This window comes from Hemicordylus capensis, chromosome 5 (genome assembly GCF_027244095.1).
Source record: "Hemicordylus capensis ecotype Gifberg chromosome 5, rHemCap1.1.pri, whole genome shotgun sequence".
In the NCBI taxonomy this organism is placed as follows: Eukaryota; Metazoa; Chordata; class Lepidosauria; order Squamata; family Cordylidae; genus Hemicordylus; species Hemicordylus capensis.
In genome coordinates, this window is record NC_069661.1 from 96,968,437 (window position 1) to 96,988,563 (window position 20,127).

The 20,127-nt window shown below is 44.8% G+C and overlaps 1 protein-coding gene and 1 long non-coding RNA gene across 5 annotated transcripts in view; one reads left to right on the top strand and one right to left on the bottom strand.

Annotated features, from left to right (window-relative positions):
• LOC128328388 (uncharacterized) overlaps positions 1-17,673 on the bottom strand; it is a 54,127-nt gene extending 36,454 nt beyond the window's left edge. For both annotated transcript variants that reach the window (XR_008309179.1, XR_008309178.1), the window contains exon 1: positions 17,571-17,673. This is a non-coding gene — a long non-coding RNA (uncharacterized LOC128328388). The remainder of the gene's footprint in view (positions 1-17,570) is intronic.
• Positions 1-20,127, top strand: part of LNX1 (ligand of numb-protein X 1) — a 135,843-nt gene that overhangs the window by 20,970 nt on the left and 94,746 nt on the right. Inside the window, exon 1 of one of the 3 annotated variants that reach the window (XM_053258319.1) lies at positions 17,716-17,825. The exons of the other annotated variants lie outside the window; for them this stretch is intronic. The gene's annotated coding sequence lies outside the window, so the exon portion shown is untranslated. Of the gene's footprint in view, positions 1-17,715; positions 17,826-20,127 lie in introns of those variants that run through there. 3 annotated transcript variants of the gene reach the window in all.

The window sequence follows — 20,127 nt, forward strand, 5'->3', positions numbered from 1 at the left end:
GGCTGGCTCTTGGATGGTGCTTTAGGTTGTTTAGTCCTGGACTGGGGGAGGGGAAGGTAGAGAACCTGCATAATAGAAAGCAATCAGTGTTTGTCTTGCTATGGCACTTTCCAGATTGACTGAGACTGAGCTCTACAGCGGTAAAATGCTTTGGCTTGGCAGGATTGTTTTGAAAACATAAATATAAGGTGGAAGCCGTTTGTTGTGCAAAGTCACCAGCAGAGGAAGCAGTATTTTCTAGTTTGTGCAAGCCTCCTAAGCCCTCCTACAATGGGAAAATACAGCTATTTTCCTGCAACACACATGCAGTGTTGTAGCACCGAAACACAAAGATAAAACATGAAAGTAACTATTGGAAATGTGAACGACACCTTGCTGACAGTGCAGGCAGGACTGTGATGTTAAAACACAGGCAGTATGGAAACACACTTAGTGGACCCATAGTGACGCTGGTGTAGTGTGCAATCTCGAAAGCAGCTATGCAAAAGGAATGCTTTCTTTAATATATTCTTAATTATACTACACTGCCTTATCCTTGTGTGCTGCAACCCTTCCCTCTCTGGATTCTGCAGTTGGAAGCTTGCATTCCAGTCTTGTGCAAAAAGGGAGTGCTTGTGCAACCTGGGGTGCACCTCCTGCTGTGAAACCTCTTCCTCAGTCCATATGGATTGCAGGGAATTATGCCGAGCTATTCACTATCCTTGTTGTGCAACACGTGCATAAGTAGACCAAGACGGCAAGAAATTGCACAATATTTAATATCTGCTCAGCTTTGTGACCTTCTTGCGTATATGCATCTTTGCTTATTGCACTGGTGCAGCATTAGTCTAGATGTCAGCCAATGGGATTTTGTCATGATTAACTTTCTTTGGCGACGACCCATGGTACCTGTATCTTTCCGAAGAAGCAACCGGGTGGAGGAGGTGTTTTTGGTCCACCCGAATGAGAGAAAGGGTTAAAAAAAACCTTCACAATACTAGACTGCTGCTTTAGTTTGTAGCCTCTGTGGAAGTATTTTGTAAAACAAAACAAAATGTTGGAAACAAACTATATGATTGACAGAAAATTGTATGTAGCTTGGATCTTACAGTTCTAAAGTTGGTAGCCAAATATTGTTACTTCCCCCAAGTCAAAAAAACCTGGAAGCTACTCAGTTTCTGATCATCGCTTTACCTTTCTTTATCAGGCAGCATTGTTTGCTAACAATCTCCGGAATGTGGATGACACAATGGGGTTGGATGGATTTATCTTTAAGTGTTTGCACATTTTCATCAGATATTCTGGCTATGCTCCTCATGTGGAATCCTTACATTCATTGGACACCTCTGTTGTACTTTAGTTGAGCTATTTTTATTTTTAAGGCTACCAGCATTGTGCATGAAGTAGAAGGAATGTTTCTTGACCTCTTCATTAAAAATAAAGAGTCAATTAAAATGGACTCTTATGACCAGATTTTAATGGACTGTGTGACTTCAGTCTGCCACTGGCACATCATATGGTTAAATTATCTCCCACGTAAAAATAAAAACTGCATCTGGAAAGCTAACATGTCATGGTGAAAACAAGGATGAACCCCTCCTCCATGAAATCCTGGTTTCCAAGTACAACCTTGGAGAAGCAGCTAGAACATACAGATACACGAAATATTTGCCAACTTAAATCACCTATGCGTGTGTGGAAGATAGAAACATAGAGGAATGTACAGGAGAGCCATGAGTGAACATGGGCTGCAGGGTACTAGGAGTTGCAACAGCTTCCAGCTATGTATGTTGAACTCTTTGATGAAGGTGCTTATTAAATCCAATGACAGTCAAAATGTTCTTGTTTATAACCATAGGTGATCACAAAGCAGGGCACTATTTAAGACTCAGAGAAAAAAGCAAGGTGTGTGTGTGTGTGTGTGTGTGTGTGTGTGTATGTATAGAACGAGTTAGTATGTGAGCCCTGCTTTGTGATGACCTATGGATATAAACAAGCACATTTTGATTGACTTACTGTCATTGCATTTAATAAGCATCTTCATCGTATTTATAAAATACCCAACTGAACTTAATAGTTAATGCTATAGTTGCAAACCCCAGAAAATCATTATATAGTCAAATAAAACAAAAGTTATTCAACACCTCTGCAACAACTTATATAAGATGGTCTCCATGATGCAGAACAGCAATTAACTGGACATATTTGTTCCTAATTTTATCAGTAGCTATGGTAAAGAATGCATTTTGTAAGTAACATCAGATGACAAGAAACAAACCCTCTTGGAATGTGTGTGAATTCTAGAAAGCCTTGAGGCAAAACATTCTCTAGGGTTTATTAATGGAACTGCCCTGGAGGGTTTGGTCAGCACCCCAGTGTTCGGGCTTCGTGGGGAAATTAGCTCTTAAAGGGAGTCAGTTCCACCAGTTTTAATTTGTGCAAACATTTGGACTCAAGAAATGACTGGATTGAGGCAGGATATGGTTTCAAAATCAAAAGAATTCAATTTATTTGAGGAAGAGGGGTACAGAAAAAAGAATTGTGTGATTAAAGCAATTAAAAATATGTTTCTAGATAAATCTACTACTATGAGGTACGTTTGCTTTAAGGTCTAATTGTGTTTGTTCCCAGGCGGGCAAGAGAAAGAGGCTTGAGAGAGAGATGGGACTTAAGAAAGAGATAGATGGAGGCCCAAGAGCAGAGTAAACGTTCACCTTCACCTGATCTGGATAATGAGACTGTAGAATCTCGGTCCTTAGCATGGTGGGGAAGTGGGAGAGTTGTGGCGATTAGTATTTATTTATTTATTTATTTATTTATTTATTTATTTATTTGATTTATATACCGCCCTTCCAAAATGGCTCAGGGCGGTTTACAATTAAAACAAACTTATAAAACAATGAAAAGCTAAAACAAATTAAAAACAATAAAACAACAACTAACAATTTAAAAACATTTTAAAACAAAAATTAAACATTGTCCCCAGACCCCAGCTCAAGAAAACACGTAGACTTAGTATGGAAGAAAAGGGCCACAACTTTGTTAACTATTACACAAGGCATGGCAGACTGGAACACCAGGTGATTAATCACCCTTAGAGAACAGTGCAGGCCAATAGAAGCAGGTCAGAACTCTGAAATCCTACCCAGCGCCCTACTGAGCGACACACCCTGGCTCGGGAATGGGCAGGTACACTCCACCCAATTAAGAACACATTGTTGTTGTATTTTATTGACAATATTTCTATCTCACCTTTCCACAGTTTGTGAAGGCAGCTTATAAAACAAACCTGAAATTGATCATCAGATAAGTGCACAACAATCAATAAAATTAACAATTGAGCAACAAAACAATAACCCAAAAGCAAGAGTAGTGAAACAGCAAAAGACCATGAAATCATTTAAGCAAATACTCAAGAAAATAAGATAATTTTCAGCTGATGACTAGACAACGGAAGCAGAAATGCCAAATTAACATCTCTGGGAAGAGTGGCAGATATCCAAAGAAAGACCCTGCAAGTGCACTAGGAAGACGTAAAGCAACTGTGGAGCATCAGTCATGCAGAGGCAGAAGTAAATTTTGCAAATCTGCACTACCTGCAGAAGTGTCCTGGTGGTTCACCGAAAAAATATGTCCCTAAGGGCTGCGCAACCCTCGTGGGACATATTTTCGGGTGCCACAGGACACTTCCACAGGCAGCACAAATTGGCAAAATTAGCTTTCTCCCCAAGTACGTGCGTGTGGGCACAGCAGCAATGGGGAAGCTTCCCAGAGCTCAGACACTAGCATGTCTGTAGCTCATTACTTGGAATAACAGCTAGTATTCCACAGATGTATTCCAGAGATGGGGGCACCTCCACAAAAAAGGCCCTATTCCCATTTGCCAGCAGACTAAACTCTGAAGGCCGGGGCACCCAGAATAGGGTCTGTGATAAGTAAATGGACAGGTTTGTATGGGGGAAAGTGCTCCTTCAGATACTCTGGTCTCAGATTGGGGCTCTACAGGTAATAACCAGCACTTGGGTTTACAACTGGAAACCAACTAGGCAAACATGAATCAACCCTTCCACATGATTGTGCTTTCTGGAGTTGCTTGCAACGAGCAAGAGAATAACAGTTGGAAGAATTATCCAAAACTTTAGCACTGAATTTTCTATTTCCTATTCTGATTACAAAAGATTCTGCACTGCATCAACATGAAACTCCCATTTCCCCTCCAAGTGCTGGCATGCCCCACATACTCAGTACCAGGAGCCCAATATCCCACTGCCATAGACCTGTAATCAGTGATTTCCCATTCCCACTGAACCTGTTGCCAAATTGCTCCCCTAAAAACACAGAACAGAAGGGCCAGACTTAGTTCAGCATCCAGTCTGTCATCCATACTGGATTACTGCAATGCACTTTATGTGGGACTGCCCTTGGAGACAGTTCAGAAGCTTCTGCTGGTTCAGAATGCTCTGCAAGGTTGTTCATGGGTTCAAATTACTTCATGAGTATTTCACCAGTCCTGCAGCAGCTTAATTGGTTAACAGTTTGCTTCCTGGTTGGATTCGAAGTGCTGGTCTTGACCTTTAAAGCCCTATATGGCTTGGGGCCAAGGTGTCTACAGGACTGCATTCACCCATATGAATTTGCCAGGGCCTTCAACTCTGCACCTCAGACCCTGCATGTGGCCCTGCCATTGACTAAAATCCAACTGATGTCAGGGCCTTTTCAGTTGTGGCCCCCTGTCTCGGGAATATCTGCCCAGCTGAACTTTGCCATACTCCCTCAGCAATTTTTTTTTAAATTTAAGACTTGTCTTTTAAGAGAGGCTTTAAACATTTTTGTTCTTGTCTGTTCTAGTGGGGTTTTAATTTTGTAAATCTGGTGTTAATGGCTTTATATTGCATTATTTGTTGTTATGGGCTGCCCTGAGCAGTATTGTACTGGAGGGGGTGGGATATAAATAATTAAATATCTGGCTGACATCTACAGCAGCCTTTGGGTAGTGCAAAGGGGCGATGTACTGTCATTAGGGGAGCTTCCCTACTACTTTTCCAGTTGCACAGACTTGGGCGTGCAGTGTGGGGAGAGAATATTGACTGTTCACTCTGATTCCCGAAGTGCCCTGAGTCACCTGAAAATGTGTCCCTGAGAGTTGCATGGGACACATTTGCAGGACACACTCAGAGCCAGAGTGAACTAGCAAAATTTGCTCTCTCTTGCTGTATGTCTGTGCAACTGAAGCAATAGTGGGGAAGCTCCCCTTGTGCCAGTACATCTTCCTTGGGCACTACTGGAAGACTGCCCTGGATGTCAGCCTCTGTCTCCCAGAGTGAATAGGGTTGCCAAAATTTGACCTGTCTACTGGAGCAGGGCGGGGGGGGGGGGGGGGTCCACCTGCACAGTGCAGGACTTCATTTGGTTGGATTCTTAGAAAATAAAGCCTACAGTTTGTGGGTCTTGCATACTGATACATCCCCGGGTCTGTGATAACTTGACTGTACTTGTTTCCAGTGGGACATTTTGATTACTTTGATTACAACAGCAGAATGTGATCTGAACGGAGCAATGCTTCTTGCTTTCCCTTCTTTCATTGTGAATATAATTGCATTCACAGGCTGTAAAACAGGGCACCATGTTCCAATTAAACCTGATGTCAAGTGGATAAACTACTTTGAAGTTTGTACTAGAGAGCAAGAGAGTGGGGGAGGGAACAGAGTAAGAGATTCACAATCCAAAAATCCGAACCTTGTTAATACCTCTAACAAATGTTGACTCAGAGGGATGATTTTGAACACCCGCAAAATCTTTGTATGGCAGTCACCCTCTTCTGCAAAATATTAATGACATCTAACAGCTTGTAATAAAAGCTGACTGGACAGCACTTTGGAATCCTTTGATGCCACAGGTATTTTTAGTATGTATTAGTTCTGTCAACGGAATGGAATTTTTAACTGATTAATAAGCATACTGCCATAATGACTAACTGATTCTTTAAAAACAACAACCAAACCTAGAAACACAGCATCATAGCACACCTTAGGGAATCCCTTTCATTCTCCAGAGATATCTAGGAGGAGGAGGGGGTTGAAACCGGAACCTACATGTCAGAACGGAGTACCTACATTGCCATATTCTGCTTCAAGCAATGTTAGAGCTGAGCATATTTTGTTCTCCTCAGAGCTCCTTAAAACTAACACAGAAGAATGTACTGAACACGGGAAAGTTGTCAAATATTGATGTTGAAAAATATCTTCCATTTGTGCCAGTATCCGCAGTTGGGTAATGGACACCCAACTCAGTATATGCGGTAAAAATCCCACAAAAAGGGGTTGAACTCGTGTATCTGTGCATTGGAGGTGGCTGGAAATGACCTCAGGAGTAATTTTAGGCTGCCATTTTGAGATCAGGAGCCATTTTATGGCTCGTTTTGCCAAAAAACAAAAACTACAAGTTGTTCTAGTAAGAACTAATCAGCCTACTTTTCTTTCACTGTCTCTACATGGACTAAATTTGGTGCAAATCAAGGTGCACAAGTTAGATCTCTTGCGCCTCAAATGTTCACGTGTCCACCATCTTGGATCAGGGTGGATGTCATCATTACAAACTGCACGATTGAGGGGGCCCTGTGTGTTGCTCACTGCAGCTCTTCCAAATATGGTTCAAATCAGTTAGATGGTCCTCATGCCTCAAAGGTTTATGCATCTGCCACCTTAGATCAGGGTGGGTGACATAATCACAAACTACACCATTGGGGCATCATGATGTGCCCATTCAGCTGTAGCAAATTTGGCTCAAATCAGTTAGATTGTCCAAAGGTTAGTGCACTTGCGCCTCAAAACTTTGTGTCTACCATCTTGAATTGGGGTGGATGACATCATCACAATCTTCACCATTGAGGTGTCCCTATGTGGTCCTTACAGCTGTAGCAAATTTGGTTCAAATCGGTTAAGCGGTTCACAAGTTTGCTCACTTGCGCCTCAAAAGTTTATGGTTCCGCCTTCTTGAATCAGGGTGTATGACATCATCAAACACCACTGAGGTGTCCCTGTGTGTCACTCTCACTCACTACAACTGTGCCTAATTTGGTTCAAATCAGCCCACAAGTTAGCCCATTTGCACCTCAAATGTTAATGTGTCCACCATCTTGGATTGGGATAGATGACATCATCACAAACTATGCCATTGAAATGTCCCTGTATGTCACTCACTGCAACTGTACCTGATTTGGTTTAAATTGGTTAGACAATCCACAAATTAGCCCACTTGTGCTTCAGATGTTCACTTGACCGCCATCTTGAATTGGAAAGGATGACATAATAACATACCACTCAGTTAGGTCATCTCTATGTGTCCCTATAGCTGTAGCAAATTTGGTTCAAATCAGTTAGGTAGTTCACAAGTTAGCCCACTTGCACCTCCAAAGTTTATATGTCTGCCATCTTGGATTGGGGTGATGACATCATCACAAACTACACCATTGAGGTGTCCCTGTGTGTCCCTACAATTGTACCCGATTTGGTTCATATTGGTCCAGGCGTTGCAAAGTTGATGGGGCGGGGGACACATGGACATACACACACAGAATGCCGGGTGATCTCATAAGCCTACTGGAAACATTTGCAAAACTAGCGGGGGCAGCCAGGGCACGTGCCCTAGGTGCCACTGGAGGGGTCTGCTAAGATTTCCCCTCCCCGCACTGGCCTCTTAGATTATTGTCACAGCCTGTCTCGGGCTAATTTTAGGGCTTGTTTGGGCCTACAAAGATCAGTGCAGCTGCCATTTTGGAGGCATAGGACCTTGCAGGGACCATTTGAGCAAGTGCAATGGCCACTTTTAAAAGATTTAAAAAGGCTGCTGAAAACAAAAATAGCCACCGCACATGCTCAAATGGCCTCTGCAAGACCAAAGTCCAAATATTTCCCTGATCTAGGGAGTCAGAAGAATGCAAAGTTGTTGGCAAGGGACCCGAGCATTTAAAAAACAGATATAAATGGCACAAAAAGTGGACAAAACATCCCTTAAATAGACAATGTTGGTTTAATACATTGTAAGCTGGCAAAACTGAAGGGTGGGCGGAGAGGCAAGGAATAAAATAGAAATATTCATTCGCATGCTGTTTAATTCTCTATACAGAGCTCTATCTTTATCTGAATATTTGTCAAGCAATCTGATTATAAGGTTTGTGGGATTTCAAACTTGGAAAGTGCCTGCCTTTAACTTTTGTGGTGCTTTAAAAAAAAAACAAACCTGAATATCACACTTTTGCTGTTCTGTGGCTACTTGCAACTTCTACCTTCTTCCTGATCAGGCTGCTGGATCCAAGCCTATTGTAAGCTGCTAGATAATTTCAGATTGTTTGGGCCCCCTAGGATTTCCCATTGCAGCCATTTCCCTTTAAGGCAAAAGCTGTTTGGACAGAAAAAAACCATTCCTGAATTTCTTGGAGGCAGCAACCTGTAGTGAGGTGTGCTGAGGTGGCAGAGCATTTGCTAAAGAGAGCTTTCACTGCTTAGCTCTATGGAGGCATGCCCAGCACATGGATGTGCTGTGTTTCCTTGGGAAGGTGACTGGCACATATGTGCCATATGTATGGTTGTGTGTGTGTGCATGTGTGTGTTGCTTACAACCTGTTTCTCCTGAAAGTGTCTGAACTTGTATTTTTGAGCTGATATTATGGTAAAGTTATCTATCTATCTATCTATCTATCTATCTATCAAATGTGTATACCACCCCAAACTTTCATCTCTGGGCGGTTTACAATAACATAAAATCAGTTAAAAACATATACAAAAACTTTAAAAGAATTTAACAATTTTAAAATAACCAGAAATTAAAACCCCAAAATATTAGTAAGCTGAGAAAGCTTGGGCTAAAAGATGGGTTTTCAGGTATTTTTTGAAAATTGCCAGAGATGGGGAGGATCGTATCCCAGCAGGGAGCGCATTCCACAATCTCGGGGCAGTGGCCGAGAAGGCCCGTCTCTGTGTAGCCACCAAACAAGTTGGCGGTAATTGGAGACGGACCTCATCAGATGACCTCAATGGGCGGTAGGGCTTGTAATGAAGAAGACGCTCTCTTAAATACCCAGGGCCTAAGCCATTTAGGGCTTTGTAAGTTATAACTAGCACTTCATATTTTGTCCAGAAACCTATTGGCAGCCAGAGTAACTCCATCAATAAAGGAGTAACATGGTCTCTCCGAGATGACCCAGAGACCAACCTGGCTGCTGCGTTCTGAACCAACTGAAGTTTCCGGACTACATACAAAGGCAGCCCCATAAAGGCAGCCCCACATAGAGCGCATTACAAAAGTCAAGTCTGGAGGTTACCAACAGATGTACCACTGTTCTGAGGTCATTGATCTCAAGAAACGGGCACAGCTGGCGTATAAGCTGGAGCTGATAGAAAGCACCCCTGGCCACTGCCTCAACCTGAGAAACCACGGAGAGGTGTGAATCCAGAAGTACTCCCAGACTGTGAGCCTGTTCCTTTTGGGGAAGTGTGACCCCATCTAGAACAGGCAGATCAAAATCGTTTCTGGAGTTCTGACCCCGCACAATAAGTACCTCCATCTTATCTGGATTCAACTTCAGTTTATTCTCCCTCATCCAGACCATTACTGCCTCTAGGCAGGCATTTAGGGAGGATATGCCAGCTCCTGAAGAAGTTGACATGGAGAAGTAGATCTGGGTGTCATCAGCATACTGGTAACACCCAGCTCCAAATCCCCTGATGATCTCTCCCAGCGGTTTCATGTAGTTGTTAAAAAGCATTGGAAAAAGTACGGAGCCTTGAGGGACACCATACTTAAGCTGTTTGAAGAGCAACAATCTCCAATTGACACCATCTGGAATCTATCTGAGAGGTAGGAGCGTAACAACTGTAAAACAGTGCCTCCCACTCCCAACACCCTTAGACGTTCCAGAAGGATACTACGGTCGATAGTATCGAAAGCCTCCGAGAGATCCAAAAGGACCAACAGACTCACACTTCCTCTGCCAATTGCCAATTGGAGATCATCCATCACGCCGACCAAGGCAGTCTCCACCCCATAGCCCGCCCAAAAACCAGTTTGAAATGAGTCTAGATAATCGGTTTCCTCCAAGACCGCCTGGAGCTGAGAGGCCACCACCCTCTCAATTACCTTCCCCAACCATGGGAGGTTGGAAACAGGCCTATAATTGCTCAACTCTGAGGGATCTAATGCAGGGTTCTTTAGAAGATGTCTAATGATTGCCTCCTTAAGACAAGGAGGCATCCTGCCCTTCCTCAGAGAAGCATTTATGATTTCTACCAGGCTGTCTAAAAACAACCTCCCTGCTAGATCGAACAAGCCATGTTGGACAAGTGTCAAGAGAACAAGTGGTAGGCCTCACCGATCCAAGCAGCTTGTCCACATCTTCAGGAGTCACAGACTGAAACGGATCCAGTCGAATCACATAAGAGGAGTTGTTGGGTACCTCCAGTTCAGACATCAAATTAATTGTGGAGTCTCCATCTAGGTCGGTCCAAATCCGAGAGATTTTATCTGCGAAAAATTCTTTAAACACATCACAGCGGGTAACTGATGATTCCAAATACTGGTTCAAGGGAGGAGGGGCGGATACTAGTCCTCTCACAACCCTGAACAACTCCACTGGACGTGAACTCGCAGAGGCAATACGGGCAGAAAAGAACCGCCTCTTTGCCACACGTATATGCCTGAGCACAGATCTTTAGATGTGCTCTGTGACGCAATCTGTCAGATTCAAGTTGAGTCTTCCTCCACCTGTGCTCCAGTTGCCTACCTTGCCGCTTCAGCCCCCATAGGTCTTCTGTATACCAAGGGGCCAAATTTGAAGTGGGTCAGAGGGGACGCTTGGGAGCAATCGTGTCTACTGCCCTGGTGAGCAAGTTGTTCCAATTCTCAACCAGGGCATCAACAGGATCACCGGCAAACCCTACAATGAATCCCTCCAAGGCTTCTTGGAATCTTACTGGATCCAATAACCTCTTCAGGGGGACCATTCTAATGGGCCCCTCACCCCTGCGGAGGTGGGCAGTGGTTGTAAGTCCAGATGGTGGTCCGTCCATGACAATGGGGAAATCACAGGAGTCACCATCCACGGAACACCACCCTGATCAGAGTAAATTACCAAATCAAGCATGTGACCTGCAATATGCGTCGGTCCAGAGACCACTTGGGATAGGCCCATAGTTGTCATGGACGCTATGAACTCCTGAGCTATCCTGGACAGATTGATCCCAAAATGAACATTGAAGTCCCCCAGCACCAAAAGTCTGGGAGACACTAACACGAGTTCCACAACCAAGTCCATGATCTCAGTAAGGGATTCCGCTGGGCAGCGGGGTGATCGTTACACCAACAGAAGTCCCAATCTATCCCTGGTCCCCAAACTCAAGTATACACATTCAATATGGTCCGACACCCTAACAGGGACCCTGGAAAGGGAGAGGTTATCCTTATAGACCACAGCCACTCCACCTCCCCGTCCATGTCCCCTCACCTTCTCCTCTACAGAATATCCTGGAGGGAGAAGCTGGGACCAAACTGGACCAATAGCCTCCCCCAACCAAGTCGGCCCCTTCATCCATGATCAAAAGTTATCTGAAAGATGGGTGTCAGGTGGGGACAGGGTGTCAGGTTGGGACAGGGGTGCAATTTCAGTGCTTGCCCTAGGCACTATTATCCCTAGATACACCTCTGACTGGAAAGAAGGCTAAAAATGGGAAAATACTATTTTCGGCTGTTATTTAAGTGTAAACGTGTAAGTGTGTGTGAGAGAGAGGGAGGGAGGGAGGGAGGCCAGCATATGAAAGGAAAGGGAAAGGGAAGAATGTGGAGCAGGTCAGGAAACAACAGCATAAACAAACTGTACCATTGTGCTGCAATTATATTTACTAGCTGAACCCGCACAGAGCATCTGTGCAGTAGTTTACTTACTTTTTGGAGTTTTGTTGCGAGAATTTGGTTGGTTGTTCAGTTGTTTCTTGAGTTTCCGATGTGTCTTGTTTGGATGGGTGGTCAAGAAGACTGTGGGGGGTGGGTTTGACGGGGGGGGGGGACTGCCAGCAGCTGGACTACACAGTCCCCAGTTTTAGTTCTGCAGTCAATGCTGGCCCTCACAGGGTTTTTTGGGGATGGGATGACAGGGATCTGTGGGTGGGTCTCTGCTGCTTGGCAGAGTTGCTGTGTGGAGCTGTCCCTGTTTCTATCTCATGGTTTTTTTTGTGGGGGGGTCTGTTCCAAGCTTGAGGGGGGAACAGCCAGCGGCTGGCCCTCACAGTCCCCTGGTTTTGGGGTGTTTTTTTGTTGTTGTTGTTGTTTTTAAGGGAGGTGGTTGCGCCATCAGTTTCCAGCATTGTAGGCAATGCTGGCCCATACAGTCCCTTTTTTTGATGGGTTGACTGGGAGCCTTTCCCCCCCTTTTTTTCTTTTTTCTTTTTTTCTTTTTGATGCGTGGTCAAGAAGACTGTGCAGTAGTTTACTTACTTCTTGGGGTTTAGTTGGGAGAATTCTTTTGGCTGGTCCTCCCTTTGTAGCTGTGCATCGCACTGTGTTCCCCTCTCTCTCCCCCCCACAACTGTCTCATTCGCTCACTCTGTCTCCCCACAGCTCTCTGGCTCGCTCTGTCCCTCCCTCACAGCTCTCTGGCTTGCTTTGTCCCTCCCCCACAGCACTCTGGCTCGCTCTGTCCCCCCCCAGCTCTGTCCCTCCCTCACAGCTCTCTGGCTCGCTTTGTCCCTCCCCCCCAGCTCTCTGACTCATTCTGTCCCCCCCAGCTCTCTGTCTTGCTCTGTCTCCCCCCCCCCAGCTTTTTGAAGGAGTGACTGGGAGTGGTGGTTTTTTGTTGTAGTTGTTGGTTTTTTTCATTGAGGGGTGGGGTGTGACAGAGTGGCTGTGGGGGAGGAAGGCTGGGAACAATGGTGGGGAGAAGGTTAACAGCATGCCCTCACAGTTCCAACAGTTTTAACGGCCCTCACACGGCCCTCTCAGACGATCACCTACTGCTATAATTCAATAGATTTACTGTAGCTGTCTCCAACATCATCTTCGTTCGTTTCTTCTGTTAGCTTAGCCGCCAGCAGCCCTGTTAGCAGTACCCGCCCCAGCCACTCCCTCGTTCCTGCTTCTGCAGCCTTTCTTTCTCTCCCCCCCCCCCAAATATGCCAGCTGCCCTCTGTTTGCCTTCCTCAGTTTGCCTTCCTAAGTTTGCCTTTCTAATCCGGCCGCCCCCTCGTACCTTCTCTTGCCACCTTTCTTCCTGTTTCCTTCCCTCCCCCGTTTTCTTGCCTCTGAATCCTTCCCTTCTTCCTCTGTTGGCCTCGCTTCTTCCTCTGCCTTTCTGTTTGTTCCCCAAGTCCTTTTTTGATCCCAGGTCCCGCCAGCCTCCCTCGCTGCTGCTCCCTCCCCAGGCAATGCTTCCAGGCATCCGCACGGCTCCGGATGTAGTCCTCAACTCGGTCGTCTGTAAGCGAATTATATACCGTATATAGATGTTATAACTGGAGAGGTCCACCTCCAGTTACCACCGGCACGTCTAGTGGTGACTCAGAGCCAGGCCTTCTCTGTAGCTGCTCCTGTCCTGTGGATTGCGCTCCTGGCAGATATCTGTCATTTGGGCTCATTGTTGGCCTTCAAGAGAGCCCTAAATACTTATTTGTTTGGCCTGGCCTTCCAAGGTTTTCTTCTTAAGTGGCTTTAAATCTCTCTGAACTGTTATTTTAAAAAGCCAGCAAAGAAAGGGGCTAAACACGTGTATCCATGGGTTGGGGCGGACGCCATTTTGAGAGCAGGAGATTTGGAAAAAATGGGGGGGGGATATATTTTTCGGCCAATTTCCAGTCATATTTTAACTTTTGGGGGCACTGCAGGACTGCTGGGGACCCGCAGAGCACAGTGGGGCACTTTACCATGCTTTTTTGGTGTGTTTTGCCATTTCCACCCCCACTTAGGAATCAAATCCCCGGATCTGCATTTTGAGAGCAGGAGCCGGATGTGCATTGCCCCAACGCTTCGGTATTCGTGGTTTTGGTATCTGTGGCACTAGCTAGGAACGAAAACCCTGTGAATACCGAGATTTTCATGTATTGAGGTGAGCAGCAAGGGGTTGATAGAGTCTGCTCCAGGTTGTTGGGTGGGATGACATAATGGTCGGACTACACACCAAGCCTTTTGGTTGGCTGCAGTTTCCCCTATGGGAACCAATCAAATTGGCAGTTGACTTTTCCCTCCCTTTAGGGAGGAGGAATTTCTTTTCTTTTGTGTGTCTGGGAGAAGGGTAGAGCATCAGTCGGAAGTGGGGAAGGAGAGAAGAGAATGTGGGGGAAGTGCCTCTCTGTCTCTCTCCCTGGGGCCTTGCTCAGCTTCAGCTGCGGAGGTCACTGGGAGGCCTGTGGAGTATAACAGCCCCAAGGACACAGGTCAAAAGGCCTTGTAGGGACAGTACTTGTAGTCAGTTTGCATTTGTTCTTTTTTCCTCTGTGTTGCCTGGGTGTATTGATGAAGCTGAGGTCTTCTTTTCTGTTTTTTCCCATTTGCTCCAGTTTGTATCCCACTGTAACAATACAGCTTTTTGAGTTGTTAATACTGTTTCCTGAGTGCTCAGTGGGGAAAGGAGGGCTCCCAGTTACATGCCTACCAAGGCCTAGGAAGAAGGATTCACACTTTCCTAATATTATTTCTCAAGTGATCACTCTACAGTTTCAGGTATTTGGAGAAACTGTGAGGGAGACTGGGTATTCTGTTCAATCCAGTCTGTTAAAGCCTAGGTTTAAGGGGTCAGTCAGTAAACCCTTTCCAGGTTGTGAATAGGTGGTGGAAGCAGTATACCAATCAGGGCTTGCCCAGAAAGTTCGGTGGGGGCAGGGGCAAATTCCACCCTCACAAGAAGTATCCACAGCTTATTCTTTGAACTTCTAATCTTTAATTTTAGAACAGAAACTTTCCTGTTCCTCATACCTGGAAAAGCCATGGAGAAAGGAAGAAAATTGGCCATCTTGTGTATGTTCCAGATGGAGATGGAGAGTGAACTAGGGGATATACAGGCAGGAGTAGGCCTGAAGGCGGGACAGGGCTGTGCATGTTCTATGATTCAGCACCAGCATAGAGAACTTCAGTATTTGGTATTGGCCATAGAATTCAGCATCTTGATCATTTCAGCTTTCTTGTTTCCTTTTGTTCTTGCTTTTTAAACCCTTATAGCTACCAAGTCAAGCATGAAAGTCTATGAGCTATGAATGCCTGGAAAAAACTCCAAAGCTCAAGTAGAGCTTAGTATGATTTCCAGTTGTCAGGGGACAGTTGCCATGACGCAGTAGTAGAATAAATTATGTAAGCTAATAAAATATTTGCAAATCTGCTTGCTTTGTAAAAAATGATACAGGTCACATAATTCAGTTTGTTGGTACAGAATTTAAATTATTTTTAGTACACAGTATGCATAATCATGAGCTGAGAGGAACTACCTCTCATATACAGTGGTCCCTCTACTTACGAAATTAATCCGTTCCGAATGCACATTTGTAAGTCGAAAAGTTCGTAAGTCGAAAAGCGGTTTCCCATAGGAATGCATTGGGAACGGATTAATGCGTTCCGGAGCCTAGAAAAAAGACCCAGACCCCCAGTAAGGCTTGCAAACTGCACAGGAACATTTCTTTTCAAGAATAAACAGGCAGTAAACAGGCAGGCAAGTCAAGGAAACCGCATGTAAAATTCGTAAGTCGAGGAAACCCCATCTAAAAATTTGTAAGTCGAAAAAACCGCATCTAAAACCGGATCTAAAACTGCCATTTGTAACTCGAAAAATACTTATGTCGAGTAGTTCGTAAGTCGAGGGACCACTGTATGTAGGGATAAAAATGTGGGGAAGGATCTTCTATTAGGCAGGTTATTCTTGGAAGGAAAGAAAAAAATGTTTTCATCTTTGCAAAGTGTACAGTTGGACAGACAAGGACCTTTCCCTCCTCAGTATGAAATGCAACTTGCACTCCTAAATGCTGTTCCCTTTTAGTTGTGCCTCTCTGATGGATGTAGTCACTGCCCTAATCTATCCATTTCCATGGAGGGTTTCTAAACTATTGATTCAATACCAACCATCCTATCTCTCCTAGCCTTACAGGGTCGACAACGCCTTTAAATTACCCTCTCCTTACCACTCCATTAGTGCTGCCATGTCACCCTCCCCTGTGCCCTTTCCAGCCCATCATCCCTCAAAGGTTCATAACTGAAAGGCCATTCTTTCTGTAGAATATACCATATGCAAACCAGTTTGTGTGCAAGCTACAGTTAAGCAAAAGCAAGGAAGAGCAAGAGGAAATAAACAATAAATGCTTAATGTCCCGAATGTCAAACGTTATCACTAATTGATGAAACTTTTCTTTCTTTCTTTCTGTATCCCCCAAGGTTTAATTAATCTGTATGCAACAGGATAAAACCTGACACTCTAGAGAGTGATGACTGAATAAAAGTACAGCATAAAGCAGTTACTTGCATTATAGACATAGGCATAAATATATAGTGACCCTAATCCCTCTCTGTCTTTTTTGTATGCCTGGCACAAATGGTATATTGTGAGGATTTTTACTGGTGGCATTAATGAAATTGTCATATAATCTTTCAGGCCTTTAGCAGTTAGTACTGCTTTTTCACAGTAATCCTGAAGGCTCAAGAATCACAGTGTCCCAGAAGGGAACTGATCCTGTGCAGAAGCAGCAGGCAGAATTCTGTCTTCAATAAGAGTTGTGCTGTAGATAGATAGATACAGGGGCGTAGCAAGGTTGGAGTGGGCCCAGAGACAAGATTTTAAAATGGGCCCCCCCAAAGTCCAGGGCCTCCGCACACCCCAGGCCCCCAAGGATTTAAGTCTGATATTCCAAAATAAGTATGCTACCTGCAAATACATTTCACTGAATACACACACACACACACACGTCACAATATATAGTGATATACATTACTATACATTTGTATTACTTTTAATGCCTAGAACACACTAGAAAGATGAATTATTAAAATGGGCCCCTCGCTGCAGATTAGCAAAGGAGACTTTCAACCATGCAGGGTGAACCTATGTTTGTTTTCTCAGAATTCTGAACAAATTCAGTCAAGTTTGATTGCAGGAGGTTTTTCACAGGAGGCTTTTAAAGCCCTTTAAGACACATCTCCTCTGGAATGGAGGTGCTGCATTCACATGTTGGCCAGATTTACCCTGAAGTCCCTGCAAGTTATTGGGGAGCAGTTCACACACAAGAAAAATAAAAGAAAATAAAAGCACAAGACATGCTTCACAGTTCTCACTCAGACCTTCTGGGCTGCAAAACAACTTGAACATAAGTGCATTTATAAATGAATGAATGAATAAATAAAATTAATAAGATACTGTTCCAGAAGTTTTTGCAATTTTCTGCCATGAAACAAGCCACTTATAGGACTTTTTAGATAGTTTTTTTTAAGTCAGCAAATTTTCCAAGCTGTTTCAAAATAAATATTCAGAGACTTCTCAGTCCCTCCCCCACCCCCATATCCAAGCCCTATGGCAAGCAGATCCCTATATATGGGGGGGGGGGAAAGGTAACCACAAAAAGGAGTTCACACTCTACCTGGCAAATGCTGGTCTGGGTTAAGCAGGGCAGCAAGAGGTCTTCTGCTGCAGAGAACACTCTGGCTGCCTCCTCCTTCCTGGCTGGCTTGGGCCCTACTCGAGTTCAGGCTTCACTGCGGCCTACACAGAGGCCTCCGTGGAAGCCCCGCCCACCCGCCGATCAGCTGAGAGGCGGGAGAAAAGGAGCTCTTTGCAGCTTGTCTGCTGCTTCCATTGCCGGCCAGGAGAACAAGCAGGAGAGACGGCGAACAGGGCAAGTGGCTGAGGGGCCTTGGGGCTGGGCAGGGGGCAATGGGGAGTCATGTGAGGTGCCCCTGGGGTGCCCCTCCAGGCAGTGGGGCCCCCAGACAACTGTCTCCCCTTGCCCTATCATTGTTACGCGCCTGGATAGATAGATAAGACTTTATTATGGTCATTGACCCAACACCACAAAAGAAAAACAGTAGAAATCACAGTAAAGATAAACGCAAGTAATACAAAATATTATGACAGGGTCTTCATAATACCAATAACTCAAACCAACTCAGACCTAATCTTACATGTGACTGCACAGAATTTGCCCACACACAGCGTTATGGGTACACAATGATCAGCTAGTAAAAAGGATGCATATCCATCATCTGTTCCAATAGGGATATTTAATAAGAGGGGAGAGATACGGGAGATACAAATATCCCTTTAAAATGTGCAATATAAAAGGGTGTGCATCACAGTCTCAACACCTAGGCCAGAAGGACAGACCTGGTTAGTGATAGGGATTTTATGATACCAACCCTCCAATACAGCTGATGGAAGTGCATTAAAGAGTGCAAAGGAGAAGGCCCTTTTCTGGGGGATAAAGTAGTTAAACTCATTAAGTAGTGGGCTGCTTTAGGGTAGTTTGTAATAGGGATGTGCACAAACCTGTTCGGAGTCCCTTTTACAGGCCTCTGAACAAGTTCAAACAACCGGCGGTTTGGCTGGTTCGAAGGCTATGCTGCACTTTACAAGGGTCAGGCGAGGTGGCAGTGTACCTCCCTGCCGCCCCGTTGCCTTGTCAGACTGGAAGTGGCAGGAAGTACCCGACGCGCATGCGCACATTGGGCACGTGCATGCGTCAGGTACTTCCAGTTACTTCTGGTCCGACGAGGCAACGCGATGGCAGGGAGCTATGCTGCCGCCCCACCTGATCCTTTTAAAGTGTAGCGCTGGTGGGGGAAACATGGTCGAAGGTGTAAGAGCACACTCCCCCCTTAAAGGTATCCCCCTACCTTTGAGCCACCCCCCACCAGTTCCGTGCACATCCCTAGTTGGTAAAATTATCAAGGAAGTTTCTTGCAGAGATTTGTGCCAAATCACTCTGCTTTTCATTGCCTGCTATACATTGTTTTATAAGCCCTTTGGCAGCATCAGGACCCTGAGACATTAAAAACTGGGAGAATCTGTGCTTGCCCAGCATATCACAGAGTTGTTTACACCAACTAGATGGAAGCTGTCATCCAAAACAAGAAGCCATCTTCCAAAACGAGGGGGGCTAGTCCTTTGGGAGGAGAAGACAATTTTAATCCAGAAATTAAATATATACATCCAAACCCTGGCCTCCACTCTTGTTCGTCCAGCCGTAGAATAACATTGGGCACACATGTAGGAGCTAAGAATAAGCATGCAATTTTTTTGATTGAACCATCTCCATTTGCTTAAAAGTATGCGGGACACAAATAGCAGCCCCATACAGCAATTGTGAAAGTACTTTGGCCTCAAAGACCTTAATTGCAGCTGGTATGCAGTGGCCATCTCTATGGAAGAAAAGCTTTAAAATTGCAGAGGCACTTTTCTGAGCATTAATTGCAGCATGCTCACAGTGGGACCCCAGGCGCCATTTTCACTAAAGACCATTCCCAGATAGGTATGTTTGTTTATTTGTTTACATTTATATCCCGCTCTTCCTCCGAGGAGCTCAGAGCGGTGTACATGGTTATTTTTATCCTCACAACAACTCTGTGAGGTAGGTTAGGCTGAGAGATACATGAACTGGCCCAGAGTCACCCAGTGAGTTTTATGGCTGAATGGGGAACTGACCTTGGGTCTTCCCAGTCCTAGTCCAATGCTCTAACCCCATTAATCCTCCAGACATGTCTCTTAGAATTTTATTTTATTTTATTAGCAAAAATAATGTTCTTAGGTTTGTGGGCATTCATGGATAAATGCTCCTCTTCACAATACTGAGCTACCCTACGTAAAGCTCTTCTCATGCCAACAGATGTTCTAAATAAAATGACTGCATAAAGGAAAACTGCTATAAATTTGCTGGCTACTTTAGGATGGTGGGAATCCAAGTTATCCATACACTCAACAAGGGAGTTCATATAAAAATTAAAAAGGAAAAGGGCCATTTTTTAAAAGGAGCAGGGCCAGAGGTGCTGTGGAATTTCATGGGATTCCTGCTGAAGTCAGGGTGTAGCAAGGTTGAAGTGGGCCCTGGGACAAAAAGTGAAGAGGGGGCTCTGCACCCCCTCACCTTCCTGCCTTATTATTGGGAGAGGCAGGAAGGGGAGAGAGAAAAGCAAGCTGTTGTT